The following is a 15,879-nucleotide window of genomic DNA, read 5'->3' as shown; positions in this document are numbered from 1 at the left end:
ATAGAAGATACACAAATCTGATTGGCCGAGAGCTCTGAGCAAGACAGTATGACAACGACAGGAAGCCGTTTCCCTCCAACGGTTATTTCGAAATTCGAAATGACCGATGCCTCAGACGTCTCTATAAATAGAGCCCTTCAGTTGCTTCATTCAACACAGAACTTGATTAAGCCATTACGCTGACCAAATCTCTACGCAAAGTTCTGCAAGAAAAAGCAAAGCAATCTTACACTAAATTTCATATCTTTTGTGTAAAAGTCTAGAGTGATTATTCAATCATCTAAGGTGTCTTAGCAATCATTGTTTAGGACAAACACTTATCATTTCTAGAGATTAGAAAGGAGAGGCTGAGTACTCGGTTATAGTACTCAGCGAGAGATTAGGATTGAGTAGAGGTATAGAGGAAGGTACTCTTGTTATACTCAGTTGCTAAGATTGTAAAAGGTTTGATGCTCTACCATTAAAGAGCTCAGTAGAGAATTCGAAATCTCGGAACGTGTTCCGGGGACAGGACGTAGGCTTGGAGGCCGAACCTGGATAAATCTGCTGAGTAATATATTTCTAACCTTAAACTCCTTTATATATTTATTGCTTGCTTAAACAAAAACTGACCAAGTAAAGAGGTCAAGCTGAGTTGTGCGCATTGGATATCTGAGCTCAGGAATAGACTCTAAGTGCTATCTCCTGACTCAAGTAAAGAAACTGACCTAGTCACCAGTTGACTAAGCCAGTATCTTGATATTCACTCAGCGCCGCTGTTAAAACCTTTTTTCTCACGAAAAAGAAGTCTGCCCTAACTTAAAATTTTTTAAATAGTTCCTAACCCCCCCTTGAAACTATACTTGTAATATTATAAGGGACCAACAAGTGGCATCAGAGCATAAAAGCTCACTGTAAAAGGTTTAACAACCTTGAGCTGATCCCCACTATGGGCGAAAAAAGTACTCAGTTTCTCCCAGGAAACCAAACAACTCAGATCTTACCTGAGGGGCTGTCCATTACTCGGCCTCCCCTATTCTTCGGGTCTAACTATACCTTCTGGAAGAATAGGATGAAAAATTTCATTCAGGCTACAAATATGAGTGCCTGGCTATCCATAGTCCAAGGTCCATTTGTACCTGTCGAAGTTGTGGCTGGCCTAACAGTTGTTAAAGCTGAGGCCAAATGGACAGAGGATGATCTCAAGAAGCTACAAAATCATGCTTCGGCTATAAATATGCTTCACTGTGTGCTCGATGCTGCAGAATATAATAAAATCTCAGGTTGTGAGTTGGTGCAAGAGATTTGGAAGAAGCTGGAGGTCACCTACGAAGGAACCAATAAAGTAAAGGAGTCCAAGGTGAACCAGCAGATGAGACTGTACGAGCTGTTCGAAATGAACAATGATGAGGGAATATCTGACATGAATGCAAGGTTTACCAACATCATCAATGAGCTCAAGAGACTTGGGAAGATCTTCACTGAGGAAGAACAAGTCAAAAAGATACTCAAGAGTCTTCCTAAAGACTGGCAAGCAAAGAAGATCGCTGTTGAGGAAGCTCAAGACTTAACCACCTACAAATATGACGAACTCATCGGCTCGCTGCTGACCCATGAGATATCAATGAAAAACTTCGAGGTGAAGGAAAAGTTTGAAGACAAGAAATAGAAGTCTCTTGTCATGAAAGCTGACTCCACTGATGGGAGCTCAACAGATGATGAAGAGATGACTATGTTCACAAGGAAGATGAAAAGGCTATTCAGGAAAAATGACAAATATTCTAAGAAGCCTTACAGAAAGTTTGATAAGTATAAAGCTGAGTCCAGCGACAGCAAATACAAGGACAACTCAAAGCCTATTACATGCTTTGAATGTCATCAAACTGGCCATATCAAGTCAAGCTGCCCCACGCTGAGGAAAGATAAGAAGAACGACAAAAAGGCAATGGTGGCAACATGGAGCGACAGTGATGAGTCTTCATCAACAGAAGCTGAGGCCACCGAGTCAGCAAAGATATGCTTCATGGCTGACAAACTTGCTGAGCCGTGCGTCTCTGAGCATGCTGACCCCTCCATTGCATCTGACGATGAGGAGCAATCAAATGAGGTAATATCACTTTCCCAGCTCAGAAACGAAATGGGTAATGCCCTGAGTGACCTCTATACACTTGTCAAAAAGTGTAATAAGAAAATTAGAGCACTCAGCAGGCGCTGTGACGAGGTTGAAGAGGTCAAGCTAAGTGACCTCAGATTCCTTTTTCAGGACAACTCAACTTTGCATGATAACATGGAAATTATACATAAGTCTGTCTCTGAAGTCCAATCAGATTCAAAGAAACTGAGAAAGGACGTCACAAATATCCAGAGCCAACTAAAGGTTCAAAACAAAAGGAATATTCCTCTGAATGCTCAGTACCGAAGTACTGGTCAGCAGAGATGGAATCCCCAGCGGAATGTCCAGTGTGACTTCTGTGGGAAGAAAGGACACACCACAAAGGTGTGCTGGCACGCTCAGCACTGGGGTGCTGACCAGTCAGTGAAAAATCCTAAACGGAAGGTCAGTTGTGACTTCTGTGAAAAGAATGGCCATACTGTCCAAGTATGCCGCCATAAAATAAAATATGATGCTTTACCTGTTGAACCTAACAAGCAAGGACCCAAAAAGAATTGGGTACCTAAAAGTAACTAGTTACAAAGCAGGTAAGCCTGAGGTGTGCTGAGAAGTCAAAGATGTGGTATATTGACAGCGCATGCTCGAGGCACATGACTGGTGATGAAACTCAGTTCATCACGTTTGAGCGTAAACGAGGAGGAAGCGTAAGTTTTGCAGACAACAAAAAGGGTAAGATAGTAGGATCAGGAACCATCGGTGGTAATCCTACTATTGAGTCAGTCTCCCTAGTCAGCGGACTCAAATATAACTTACTCAGCGTAGCTCAGCTATGTGACAATGGGAGAAAAGTTATATTTGATGCTACTGGATGTAAAATATACGAGGGAAAAACAAATGAGTTAATTTTAACTGCCCCTCGAATTGATAATGTCTTTATGCTAGACTTAGAGAAAAAGTTTTCAAAAACTGTATGCTTAGTTTCAAAGGAAGAAAATTTCTAGCTATGGCACAGGAGACTTGGTCATGTAAGCATAGACCTCCTGGCCAAATTAGCAAGAAAGCAATTGGTTGAGGGACTGCCTGAACTTAGATTTGAAAAAGATCAATTATGCCACACTTGCCAAGCTGGAAAACAAACCAAACAATCTTTTCATAGCAAAAACATTATCTCAACTAAGCGTCCGTTAGAGTTACTACACTTGGATCTCTTCGGTCCAGTCCAGCCGCTGAGTCTGGGTGGAAGAAGATTTTCCTTGGTCATTGTAGATGACTTCTCTCAGTACACTTGGGTCATCTTATTGAGTAGCAAGGATGAGACCTTTGAGACATTTTCAAATTTGGTTAGAAAACTTGAAAATGATAAAGACCTAAAATTGGATCACATCCGAAGTGATAATGGTGGAGAATTCAAAAATCAACAGTTTGTTGAATTCTGTGAAGCCAGCGGCATTGACCATAATTTTTCTGCTCCTAGAACGCCTCAACAAAATGGGGTTGTTGAAAGGAAGAACAGAACCTTGGTTGAAATATCCAGAACAATGCTGAGTGAGCATAGGCTTCCAAAGTATTTTTGGGGAGAGGCTGTTAACACAACGTGCTATATTCTTAATAGGGCTCTTGTTAGACCTATACTTAAGGAAACCCCCTATGAACTTTGGAAAGGACGAAAGCCCAACATTGGATACTTTCGTGCCTTTGGCTGTAAATGTTTTATTTTAAACACTAAAGATAGCCTAGCTAAATTTGAATCAAAAGCTGATGAAGCTATCTTTTTAGGCTACTCAACAAACAACAAAACATACAGAGTTTTCAATAAACGAACTCAAGTTTTAGAAGAGTCAGTACATGTTGAGTTCGACGAAACTAACCCTGCAGGAAGATATCTGCCGCTGATCGAGGATGATCCACACTCAGCACCCGCTGATCAAGATACAGCCACTAAGTCATTCCCTCAAGGGCTGACCAAAGGTAAAAGTGAACCAAATATTGTTTTCACTGACCAGTCTTCACCTGCAGAGATTGTTGAAACACAGACAGCATAAGACATCAATCTACCCAAAGAGATAAGGATTCCAAGAGGGCACTCAGAGAGTGCAATCATTGATGCCGCTGAGAATACCCTGATGACAAAAAACCAACTCAGGAGGTACCTCAGCAATGTAGCCTTCGTCTCAGTTCAGGAACCTAAGAACTTCGCTGATGCTGAGGAAGATGAATTCTGGATGAGCGCAATGCAAGAGGAACTTGACCAATTCAGAAGAAACGATGTATGGGAGCTAGTGCCAGTCAGGAACAAAGCAAGGCTTGTAGCTCAGGGCTACAGTCAGCAAGAAGGTATTGACTACGGTGAGACCTTTGCCCCAGTGGCAAGGCTAGAGGCTATTAGGATTTTTATATGCATATGCATCTTACATGAACTTTAAACTGTTTCAAATGGATGTTAAGAGTGCATTCCTTAATGGAGTTATAAACGAGGAAGTTTATGTTAATCAACCTCCAGGGTTTGAGGATCCTAAATTCCCAAACCATGTTTATAAACTCAAAAAGGCTATGTACGGCCTCAAGCCAGCACCACGTGCTTGGTATGAGAGGCTGACCAGTTTCCTGCTGACTAGAAACTATGTCAGGGGCAAAGCTGATACAACCTTATTCATTAAGAGAAAGGGTAAAGATACCCTGCTGGCTCAAATATACGTTGATGATATTATTTTCGGTGCTACTAATGAGTCAATGTGCAAGGAATTTAGCAAGCAAATGCAGACTGAGTTTGAAATGTCTATGATGGGAGAACTCAACTTCTTCCTTGGACTTCAAATCAAACAAGGAAAGAATGGCATCTTCATCAGTCAAGCTAAATATGCCAATGAGATATTGAAGAAATGTGATCTTGAAAATTGCAAGCCAATATCCACTCCTATGGGCACTGACACTGTCCTCTACGCTGACGAGAATGGTAAGTTGGTAGATAGCAAATTGTATCGAGGTATGATAGGCTCTCTACTTTCTTAACAGCAAGTAGACCGGACATTCAGTTCTCAGTATGCTACTGTGCTAGATATCAATCTAACCCTAAGGAATCTCATTACATAGCTGTAAAAAGAATCCTTAGATATTTGCAAAGCTCAGTGAACGCAGGTTTATGGTATCCCAACGCTCATGGCTTTACACTCGTTGGATACACTGACGCTGACTATGGTCGAGACAAGCTAGAACGGAAAAGCACCTCTGGAGGATGTCATTTCTTAGGAAGCTGTCTTGTATCCTGGTTCAGCAAGAAGCAGGCGTCAGTAGCCTTGTCTACCACTGAAGCTGAGTACATTGCTGCTGGTCACTGTGTTGCTCAAGTCCTATGGATTAAGCAACAGCTTGAAGACTATGGTGTTCAAACAAAGACAATTGAGGTCAAATGCGACAACAAAAGTGCAATTGATCTATCAAAGAACCCAATTCAACACAGCAGGATGAAGCATGTCAACATAAGACATCACTTCATTAGAGACCATGTACTCAAGGGTGAGATAAAGCTGACCTATGTCCCAACGGATGAGTAGCTTGCGGATATCTTCGCAAAGCCACTGGCTCGTGAACAGTTCAGCATACTGAGAGAAGCCATTGGTATGTTTAATCCTCTTCAGTAAATTCCTGTTCTAAAATGTAAATTTATGCTGAGTGAATTACTATGCTGAATGATTTATGCAAATGCATGCTGAGTGATTGTTATGCTGAGTACTTAACGCAAAATACATATCAATACTGAGTAAATATGCACACCGAGTAGTAATCTCAAACTGAGAAATCATCCTTTCATATACTACTGACCACTCAGAATATAAAACGCTTAGTATTCTAAATGTTGAGTGTTAGATCCGTTGCATTAAATGCAAAAGCACGCGAATAGCCACTTAGGATGACGTATGCGCCAAATGTGTCATAAAAGCCAGGATCTTTGTCGGTTGACAATCCCAAGGCAAAACTGACACATGGATTCAATAAGATCCACTCTTCACCGCTATAAATAATGGGTAAATCCCCATTTTTTATTTTCTTCACACTTACCGAATTCTTTGGCAAAGCATTCTCTCTCTAAAAACTCTCAAAGCTTCCCAATCTTGTTCTGAAACTATGACTAAAGTTTCCGTTAACATCTCCGGTGCCGGCCACCCTAAGACTAGCTCCGATGAACCCTCCAGGCAAACTACTTTGCCTGAAACCACCAAGGTCACTACGTTGAGCAAAGGCAAAGCTGGCCAAGCTGCCTCCTCTAAGGGAAAGCCGACCAAGGCCAGAACCTATACCAAGGTATTTGAAGACATTAGCGAATGGAAAGTAGACTTCTCACGATGGGTTTCTGAGGCCTTCGTGACATCCGAGAAACCCTTCTGCGAATGGATATCGAAGAATGGCTGGACAGAGCTGTTCTCCATTAGAGATCACACCTATCCTGACCTAGTAAGGGAGTTCTACCACAATCTCCGAGTTGCTGATGATACCCAGGACTATCTGGTAACTGTGGTAAAGGAAAAGACCATTTTCATAAACCCTACCTATCTTGCTAACTTGCTGAAGTTAAAGAATGAGGGAACAAAACTGAGGCGGTCTGGAGATCATGACGGTACTGGGTACGATACCACCTTCTGTAAACCCTCTGGCCACTCTGGAGAAGTCTCAAGTACCTCAATGGGTCAGCACCAAAAGATGGCTCATTATCTGCTGACCTACTTCATTTATCCCAAGATCAACTGCACCACCTCAGCAACGAACTTTGAGCAATGCTTCATATGGCATATGCTGACATACAAGCCGATCAACATGCTAGTATTCTTGATTGCTGGCTTCCTAAGGAGCACTGGAACTCTCAGGCTAGGATCGCTCATCACCAGAATCCTCTTAGATCATCAAATTGATCTATCTGAGGAAACTAAGGCTAAAGGATCTGAGATAACTGCTGCTTCGCTGAGGGCTTTGAAGTTCAATCAGCCACTAAAGAAAGGAAAAGCTGCTGCTGAACAACAAGCTGAGGAAACAGCTCCAAAGCAAAGCAAAAGGACAAAGGCTCCAGCTGCACGCAAGAGGAAAGCTGTTGGGACTCCTTCAAAGAAGGTTGAGCCTCAGGCCAAGAAGCCTAAGTCAGCTGCTGAACCAGGTCAGGAGAGACCTAAGTCAGTTGAGAAAAGGAGCAGGCAAGATGAGCCTGAAATTGAGGAAAGAACAGATGCTGATGAGCAACCTCAAAAGAAGCAGAAGTCTTCTACACTGACTCCTATTGATGCTATCCCTACTGACGTCGTTGTTCCTGGTGATTCTCACTACACACAGTGTCTAGGAACCGAAGTTGTGCATCAAGAAGATGATGTACATCTGGATGATCAGTTCATTGCACAAGTTGAGGAAGAGTTAGATGGCGATAGTGAAGACGATGAAAAACAAGAAGAAGCAAGCGGTCAGGATGACGCTGAGGAAACAACTAGTGAGGTTGGAGCTGAGCCAACCAATACTGAGTTGGCTGCTGGAAATGAACAAGAACCTGACCAACCTAACGTTGATCAAGAACAAGAACAAGCTGACCAGCTTAATGCTGATCAAGAAGAAACTTCCTCCTCAGGAGAGTCTATTCAAGCTGACACTCCTCCTCGAAGAAGAAGATTGATCAAGGCAGGTCAGAAGTCTGTCATTGACCCTCCTGTCCAAAAACCAACTGTCCCTGACTTTGTTATCCAGAAGCCGACCCAAGACCCTTCTAAACTCAAGCTGAAATTTTTCAGAAAACAACCATCCTCTACTCCATCGGCTTCCCTTGAAAAGCAAGCCTTTGTTTCTTCACCAAAGGAACACGCCGACTTGAATGCTTCTGCTAATTCTACAAGCCAAGTGGAGCCAATTCCCGTCAATGCTGTTACTACAAGCATTGTGCTGACTCAGGACATTCCTGCTCCAGTCAGCACTGACAACATTCGGATTACTTCTTCTCCAATCAACACTTCTGCCGATCAATCAGTTCTACCTGAGACTCAAGTGCAGTTTGGAAACACACTTCCAGTCACTGACCATGTTATACCCTTGACTCCTCTTCCAACCGGTCATACTGAGGAAGCTAGGCAAGTTCATGAAGGCTCTCTCAGCTACTTACATGCCACCGAGTCTGGAAAAAGAATCATCGACTCGGTGCAAACATTAATCAAAGACCTTCATCAAACCACTCCACCTGCTGCTGGGTCTTCTACTATTGAGACAACTCAGCTCTCCCAAGTAACTCAGCTTCTCAATGAAGTTAAGGGATTCAAGGATTTTCTGAGTGTCATAGTCTCCTTTCAAGCACAACAACCTAAGCAGGATTCCATCACAAAGCTGGCTGAGCTCCAGCTGACAATTGTTCAACATCTCAATTCTCTTCAAGGTCAAGTTCAGACCCTGTCAGCTGCGAACACGCGATATGCCACTTCTGATGAAGTTAAAATGCTCTTTGCTCAGCTTCACACCGAGCAAATCAAGACCAACGAGCAAATGGTCTCCTATTCTCAATGCTCAGTGGAGCAAATTCTGTTCGACTGTTGAACTTGAACAAACAAGAGATGGACACTGATGCCATGAAGCAAAATGAAATACTGTCTGTCACCAGACAAACTTTCAACCATGTATGTCACAACAATATTCAGCGTCAATACTACGACACATCCTTACTGAAGACATTTCATCAAGCCGTTGCTGGTCTGTCCGAAGCACTTACCTGGATAGGTAAATCTCAAGCTTTCATAGTAAGCATGATCAGCGCTGCTGAACTTAATATACCCGCCGAGGTCTCAGATGATGGAGTTGCTATTTTTGATGGTGTCAATGAAAGCGCCGATAGACTTAAGGCATTGTCCACGGATCTGACCAGAGCCGTCTTAACCGACGCCTTTAGGATTCCTCCTCCCGCTGCTGACAAAACGGGGGAGAAAGAACAAGCTAGAACACAGCATGAGCATAGTCAGTCCAAGCAAAAGAAAAAGAAATAGAAATTAGGCTAGCTCAGTTATGCTAAGTTTATAGTCTCTATGTTTATGCTTTTCTTTTGTTGTATACGCTGACTACTTCTAGTAATATCAATACTTGCATTTTTTTTATCCAAAAACTGAGTTATGAGTTATTATATATGATGCTGAGTATTAAGTTATTATGTATCTTCAATTACATCAGCTATGGTTAATGCTTATAAAACTTATTGATTGAACCTAATGCTGATAACATGTTTGACATTGACTTGTATGTTTATATAACATTGTCTTATAAGACTCATTGAACAACAAATTACTCAGCGCCCTCTGAATGCTATAACTTCCGCTTAAACACTGAGTAAAATAGAATATGTTCCGTGAGCTGACCTATATCTGAAAACTGACCTTAGACTTACTCGATTAAACCTTCAAATGTTTAGAGTAAAACTAAGTCAGTAGCTCAACCCTGACGGGTGAGTTTGCTAAGTTATATTAGGTCAACTATCATGGGGGAGCTCAATACTGAGTTCTTCGCTGAATAGTTTTGCCAACATCAAAATGTGGGAGTTTGTTGAAACACCTTTCCACATAATTGATTTGACAAAATTGTTTAAGTATAATTAAAAACATATTCTAAACACACTAAGTTTAAATGCTTTGATTTATTCTACTAATGTGTTTGTTCAATGTTGAGTTAAATTGTTTATAAGACACAAAGATTAAAAGACCCAAAGGCCAATACGGAAGTCAAAGCCCAAGTCAAACAGTTAAAGGCAACTCGGCTCGCGTATGTCAAAACGCTGTCGTTATGTACAAAATGCAACTCAACGGAAGAAGGATCTAGAAGACCTTCGTGGAACAACTTCGGGATGAAGCTGCTGAGTTGATTCGACAAAGAGTACAAGACAGCAGCTGGCTAAGAACAACTTCCAGACAAAGTGTTTCCACTTTGGGTAAAGTTCAGACGACACAGAATGCTATCTAGTTGACCTTACCATAAATGAAGAGACATTCTGCCGAGCTGACCAAAAGCTGACCGAGGACAGAAGATACTCAAATCTGATTGGCCGAGAGCTCTGAGCAAGACAGGATGACAACGATAGGAAGTCGTTTCCCTCCATCGGTTATTTCGAAATTCTAAATGACCGATGCCTCAGATGTCTCTATAAATAGAGCCCTTCAGTTGCTTCATTCAACACAGAACTTGATTAAGCCATTACGCTGACCAAATCTCTACGCAAAGTTCTGCAAGAAAAAGCAAAGCAATCTTACACTAAATTTCATATCTTTTGTGTAAAAGTCTAGAGTGATTATTCAATCATCTAAGGTGTCTTAGCAATCATTGTTTAGGACAAACACTTATCATTTCTAGAGATTAGAAAGGAGAGGCTGAGTACTCGGTTATAGTACTCAGCGAGAGATTAGGATTGAGTAGAGGTATAGAGGAAGGTACTCTTGTTATACTCAGTTGCTAAGATTGTAAAAGGTTTGATGCTCTACCGTTAAAAAGCTCAGTAGAGAATTCGAAATCTAGGAACGTGTTCCGGGGACAGGACGTAGGCTTGGAGGCCGAACCTGGATAAATATGCTGAGTAACATATTTCTAACCTTAAACTCCTTTATATATTTATTGCTTGCTTAAACAAAAACTGACCAAGTAAAGAGGTCAAGCTGAGTTGTGCGCATTAGATATCTGAGCTCAGGAATAGACTCTAAGTGCTATCTCCTAACTCAAGTAAAGAAACTGACCTAGTCACCAGTTGACTAGGCCAGTATCTTGCTATTCACTCAGCGCCGCTGTTAAAACCTTTTTTCTCACGAAAAAGAAGTCTGCCCTAACTTAAAATTTTTTAAATAGTTCCTAACCCCCCCTTGGAACTATACTTGTAATATTATAAGGGACCAACAGATACAACCAAACACCTTCAAATGTCCGACAGAAGGTTTGTGACCGGTCCATGCTTCAAGTGGAGTCATCTTTTGAACCGCTTTTATGGTGTTGCGATTCTGAAGATAAACTGCTGTATAGACTGCTTCTGCCCAAAACTTGTTAGATATATTTTTATCTTTCAAGATTGATCTGGCCATCTCCATCACTGTTCTATTCTTCCATTCTGAAACGCCATTTTGTTGAGGAGTATATCGAGTGGTGAGTTAATGATGAACACCTTCTTCATCACAAAACTTGTTGAACTATGTGGATGTGTACTCTGTGCCACGATCACTTCTGATTGTCTTCAATTTGCAGCCACTTTGATTTTCTGCCAGGTTTTTGAATTTCTGGAAGATATTCAGAACCTCAGATCTGTCTTTCATGAAATAAACCCAAGTCCTTCTTGAGTAATCATCTATGAATAATATGAAATATCTACTGTTGTCAAGTGAGAGAGTCCTCATTGGCCCGCAGATGTCTGTGTGTACCAATTGAAGCTTCTCCTTTGCTCTCCAAGCCTCACCTGTAGGAAATGATTGATGACTCATTTTTCCTAATTGACAGCCGTGACAAACTCTAGTGCAGTCAGAGATTGTGGGTAGATCTTTCACCATGTTCTGTTGAGAGAGTAACTTCAAACTTTGAAAATTGCTATGTCCGAACCTCTTGTGCCAAAGCCAACTGTCAGCTTCAGTTTGAGCTTTCATTGCCGCCATAACTATACTTTCCCATTTAATAGGAAATGTTTTGTTCTCCATCTTCACGCATACAACCTCCCTTTGTTGAGAATCATAAATTGCACAAGTGTTACCTTCAAAGTGCAAAGAATAACCATTAAGCATCATCTGTGGCACACTCAGCAAATTTTGGCTCAACCTAGGAACATACAAGATATCATTTATTAGTCTTGTTCATTTCTTCGTGTTGATGGTGATCGTTCTTTTGCCTTCCAATTTTACGACAGCTCCATTTCCCATCGTAATTGGAACTTGAACAGATTCATCCAGTTTGGTGAAGATGTGAGAGTCTTTAGACATATGGTTAGTGCATCCACTGTCTATTAACCACATATCTTTATTTTGTGTAGCAGCTTGACAAGCAACGAACAAGTGATCTTCTTCATCTTGAGTTTCCTGACTGCTGCAGCTTGCTATTGTGGCTTGTTTCTGCAATCATTTTCGGTGTGACCGAATTTGTGACAATAATTGCATTTGGGTTTTCCTTTCTTCCAACAATTTTTCTCCAAGTGGTTTGTAAGTTGACATATGCCACAAGGAGGAAATTTCCCTTTCTTGTCTCCGTCTTTGGATCTCTAATTGTTTCCCGAATTTTGGCCTCCTTTTCCTTTAGATTTATTTTTTGATGTGAAAGAAGAGGATTTATTTTTGTGTCTGGACTGCAAAGCTCCCTCGGAATGAATTTCTGCTCGTCTGGAAATTCTTTCTTCATGACCTTGTAGAGTGCCTAGTACTTCGGTGACTGATGTCTGGGAAAGATCATTGGATTCGATAACGCTGACGATTGAATCAAATTTTTCAGTCAGTGCAATCAAGAGTTTTTGAATAACTCTCTAATCACTAATGTCTTCTCCATAAGCTCGTAGCTGGTTCACAACTTCATTAACTCTTGACGAGTAGATTTTTATACCTTCGCCATCTTTCATTTTAAGGTTCTCGAAATCTCTCCGAAGAGTTTGGAGGTTGATGTTGCGAACTTTGGCAGTCCTTTGAAATTCATCTCTCAATATTTCTCAAGCTTGTTTAGCCGTGGTGGCATTCATAATTCTTGGAAAAATTGAGTCTGCAACAGCATTGTGAATTTTTGCTAGTGCATCTGCATCCTTCCGAGTCAATTCCTTTTGCTAATCTGGAACTGTCTTGGCGGTGTTGGCTGATTTTGGAGTTGGTTCTGCTTCTGTTGATGGAGAATTTTGTGAAATTCCTTGTTCTACAATATCCCACAAATTCGAAGCATGCAGTATCGTTCTGAATTTGATTCTCCAAAAATCATAATTTTCAACGTTGAAAATTGGGACAACGAGTGTTGAGTTGGTGACTGCCATGGAGAGAAATGATATTTTTGCTAGATTTGGTTATTGGGAGAAAAGGGAAATTTTTGATTTAGTCGCTTGACCGACTAAGCTCTGATACCACTTGTTGAAGGTATTACAACTAATTTAGCGGAAGCAATTAATTAATCGAAGTGCATAAAACAATAGTGCTAGAAATAATAAACTTTGGAGAGAAAGGAATTAAACTTAGAAGGAATAATATAAACTTAAATTGATTTCTATATAAATTACGTTTTCATCACAACCTAAAGAGTGTTATTTATAGAAATACAGAATCCTAATTTTCACGTTTATTACACGTGAAATTAATGTACTAACTTCCGGCCAATTTAATGGCTGCCCACCATTCACACAAAAACGTCAAACTAAGGGTGCTATTCATACAAAAAAATTTGTCAAACAAGAGACATGATCATTTAATGTTTTGTTTGTATATCATAACATTTTATTGTCTTTACTTACCAACATCACGTGATCTCATCTCCTTTCCTTCTTCTTCTTTTTTTATTTTTATTTTTAAATTCATTTATTAATTATTTTATAATTATTATTTTGTTTATGAGACAATACTCATTTTCTACAGAAACAAACTTTGAACCTTCCCTTATGAAAATATATTTACATTACTAGCTGACTAGCAGATGTGATGTCCTTAAACTATTTTATTGTTTGTATAAACGATGATACACTTCATATAAATACCAACATAACATGATTTTCATTTCTTTATAGTTATGTTTGTTATGATCATGAACATCTCCTGGTTCTATAAGAGTTTTAGCTATGCCTCATTAGTCCTTTTGAAGCAACCTCACTCCACTCTCATATAGGTGATTCCTTTTGCTCAGAATTCCAACACACAAAGAATCATTAAAAGCGTCGTTTAACCTTTACCATTTTATATCACTGTTTACATCAGAAAAATGGACTAGGGTTGACTCTTATACTAACCTCACAAGGTTTATGCAATTAGATGCTCCGTTTGAACCTAGATTTTAGATCTCCACTCAATAAGAGAGATGACACATATTAAGATCAACTGTCTAACATTGTTTATGTCGATGACGCATGCGTCGATTTTTAGAGTTATAGATCACATTCTGTGATCTATTAATCGTTGCTTGATTATTACAATGTGTGCATATTATGGGCACATGCCTTGGCCATACATGAATATCCTCCAATAAGTTTTCTATAGTTTTATCCAAGGCTAAAAACTCGAACTCCATAGTGGATATGGTTATAATCGTTTGTCTTGAGGATTTCCAAGACACTCCTCCTCATAGAATAAACATGTATTCGCTCATACATTTGGAATTTTTTTTATATCAAATATCCAACTAGCATCAGATAATCCCTCTAACATAACATGATCTCTCGTATAGTGCAGTCCGTAATCACAAATTTTACATAAAATATGTAAGTATTTTTACTATGGCTTTTTAGTGGTCTCCCCTGGATTACTCGCGTATCTTCTTAAACTACTGATAGTGAAAGTAATATCAGGTTTTGTACAGCTCATGAGATACATTAGACTGCTTATAATTCTTTTGTATTCCACTTGGCCAATGCTTTCACCTTTATTTTTAGACAGATGTTGGTTAGTGTTAATTGGAGTTATAGCGACACTAAAATCATCCTTACTAAACTTTCTAAGTATCTTGTCCACGTAGTTTATTGACTAAGTTAAGATGAGACCATCAGGTTAACGTTTGATTTGGATGCCTGAAATCACATCTACGAGTCTCAGATCTTTAATATCAAATCGTGAGTTTAACATGTCCTTGGTACTTTTTACCATATTATAATTACTTTCCACAATGAGAATGTCATCAACATACAAACGCATAATGATATATCCTTCATTTGTAGTTTTGACAAATATATACATTTATCACACTCATTTATTTGATAGCCATTATCATGACATCATCAAACTTTTTATGTCACTGTTTTAGTGCTTGATTTAATCCATATAAATACTTCACTAGTTACATACTTTACTTTCCTAGCTTGGATCTACACAACCTTCAAGTTATTCCATTAGATCTCTTCATCCATAGGAAAGGTGTTTTAACATCCATTTCATGTACTTCAAGATTTCACAGAGCGGTGATTGCAACGATCATCCTAATGGAAGCTATCCTGGACTTATGAAAGTATGTATCAAAGTAATAAAGGCCTTACTTTTGCCTATAACCTTTTATAACCAATTTGGCCTTATACTTATCCATTGTTCCATCTACCTTTATTTCTGTTTGAAAATCCATTTATAACTTAGTGGTTTTGTTCCAAGAGGAGGCTCTACTAATTCCTATGTATGGTTATGCATGATGGATTCCATTTCACTCTATATAGCCTCTCTACATAAAAGGCTTTCCATTGACCTTATAACTTCTATGTCAGTTTGAGGTCCAACCTTTGCCATATACGTTACAAAATTTGGTCCAAAAGATTTTTCCAACCTTGCTCTTTTCCTCCTTTTGGGCTCTACTTATTCCTCAACTTGTCGTCATTTTCAATGTTGTCATCAATAGTTTTTGGAGTCTGTTTGGGTCTTGATCCACCCTCATTTTCATTGCATGGAAATATGTTTCGAAAGAATGAGGTATTATTTAATTCCATGAAGGTGTTGTTATGAATATTAGTATTCTTAGATTCATGCACACGAAACCTATATGAATTGCTATGAAGCACATAGCCTATTAAAATACAATCCATCGTCTTTAGACTTGTTTTCATCCTCTTTCGCAACAGAGCCATTACCTTTGTATGACACCCCCACACTTTCAAGTAATTATGGGAAGGT

This window comes from Euphorbia lathyris, chromosome 1, assembly GCF_963576675.1.
Source record: "Euphorbia lathyris chromosome 1, ddEupLath1.1, whole genome shotgun sequence".
Lineage (NCBI taxonomy): Eukaryota > Viridiplantae > Streptophyta > Magnoliopsida > Malpighiales > Euphorbiaceae > Euphorbia > Euphorbia lathyris.
This window is presented reverse-complemented; position numbering follows the sequence as displayed.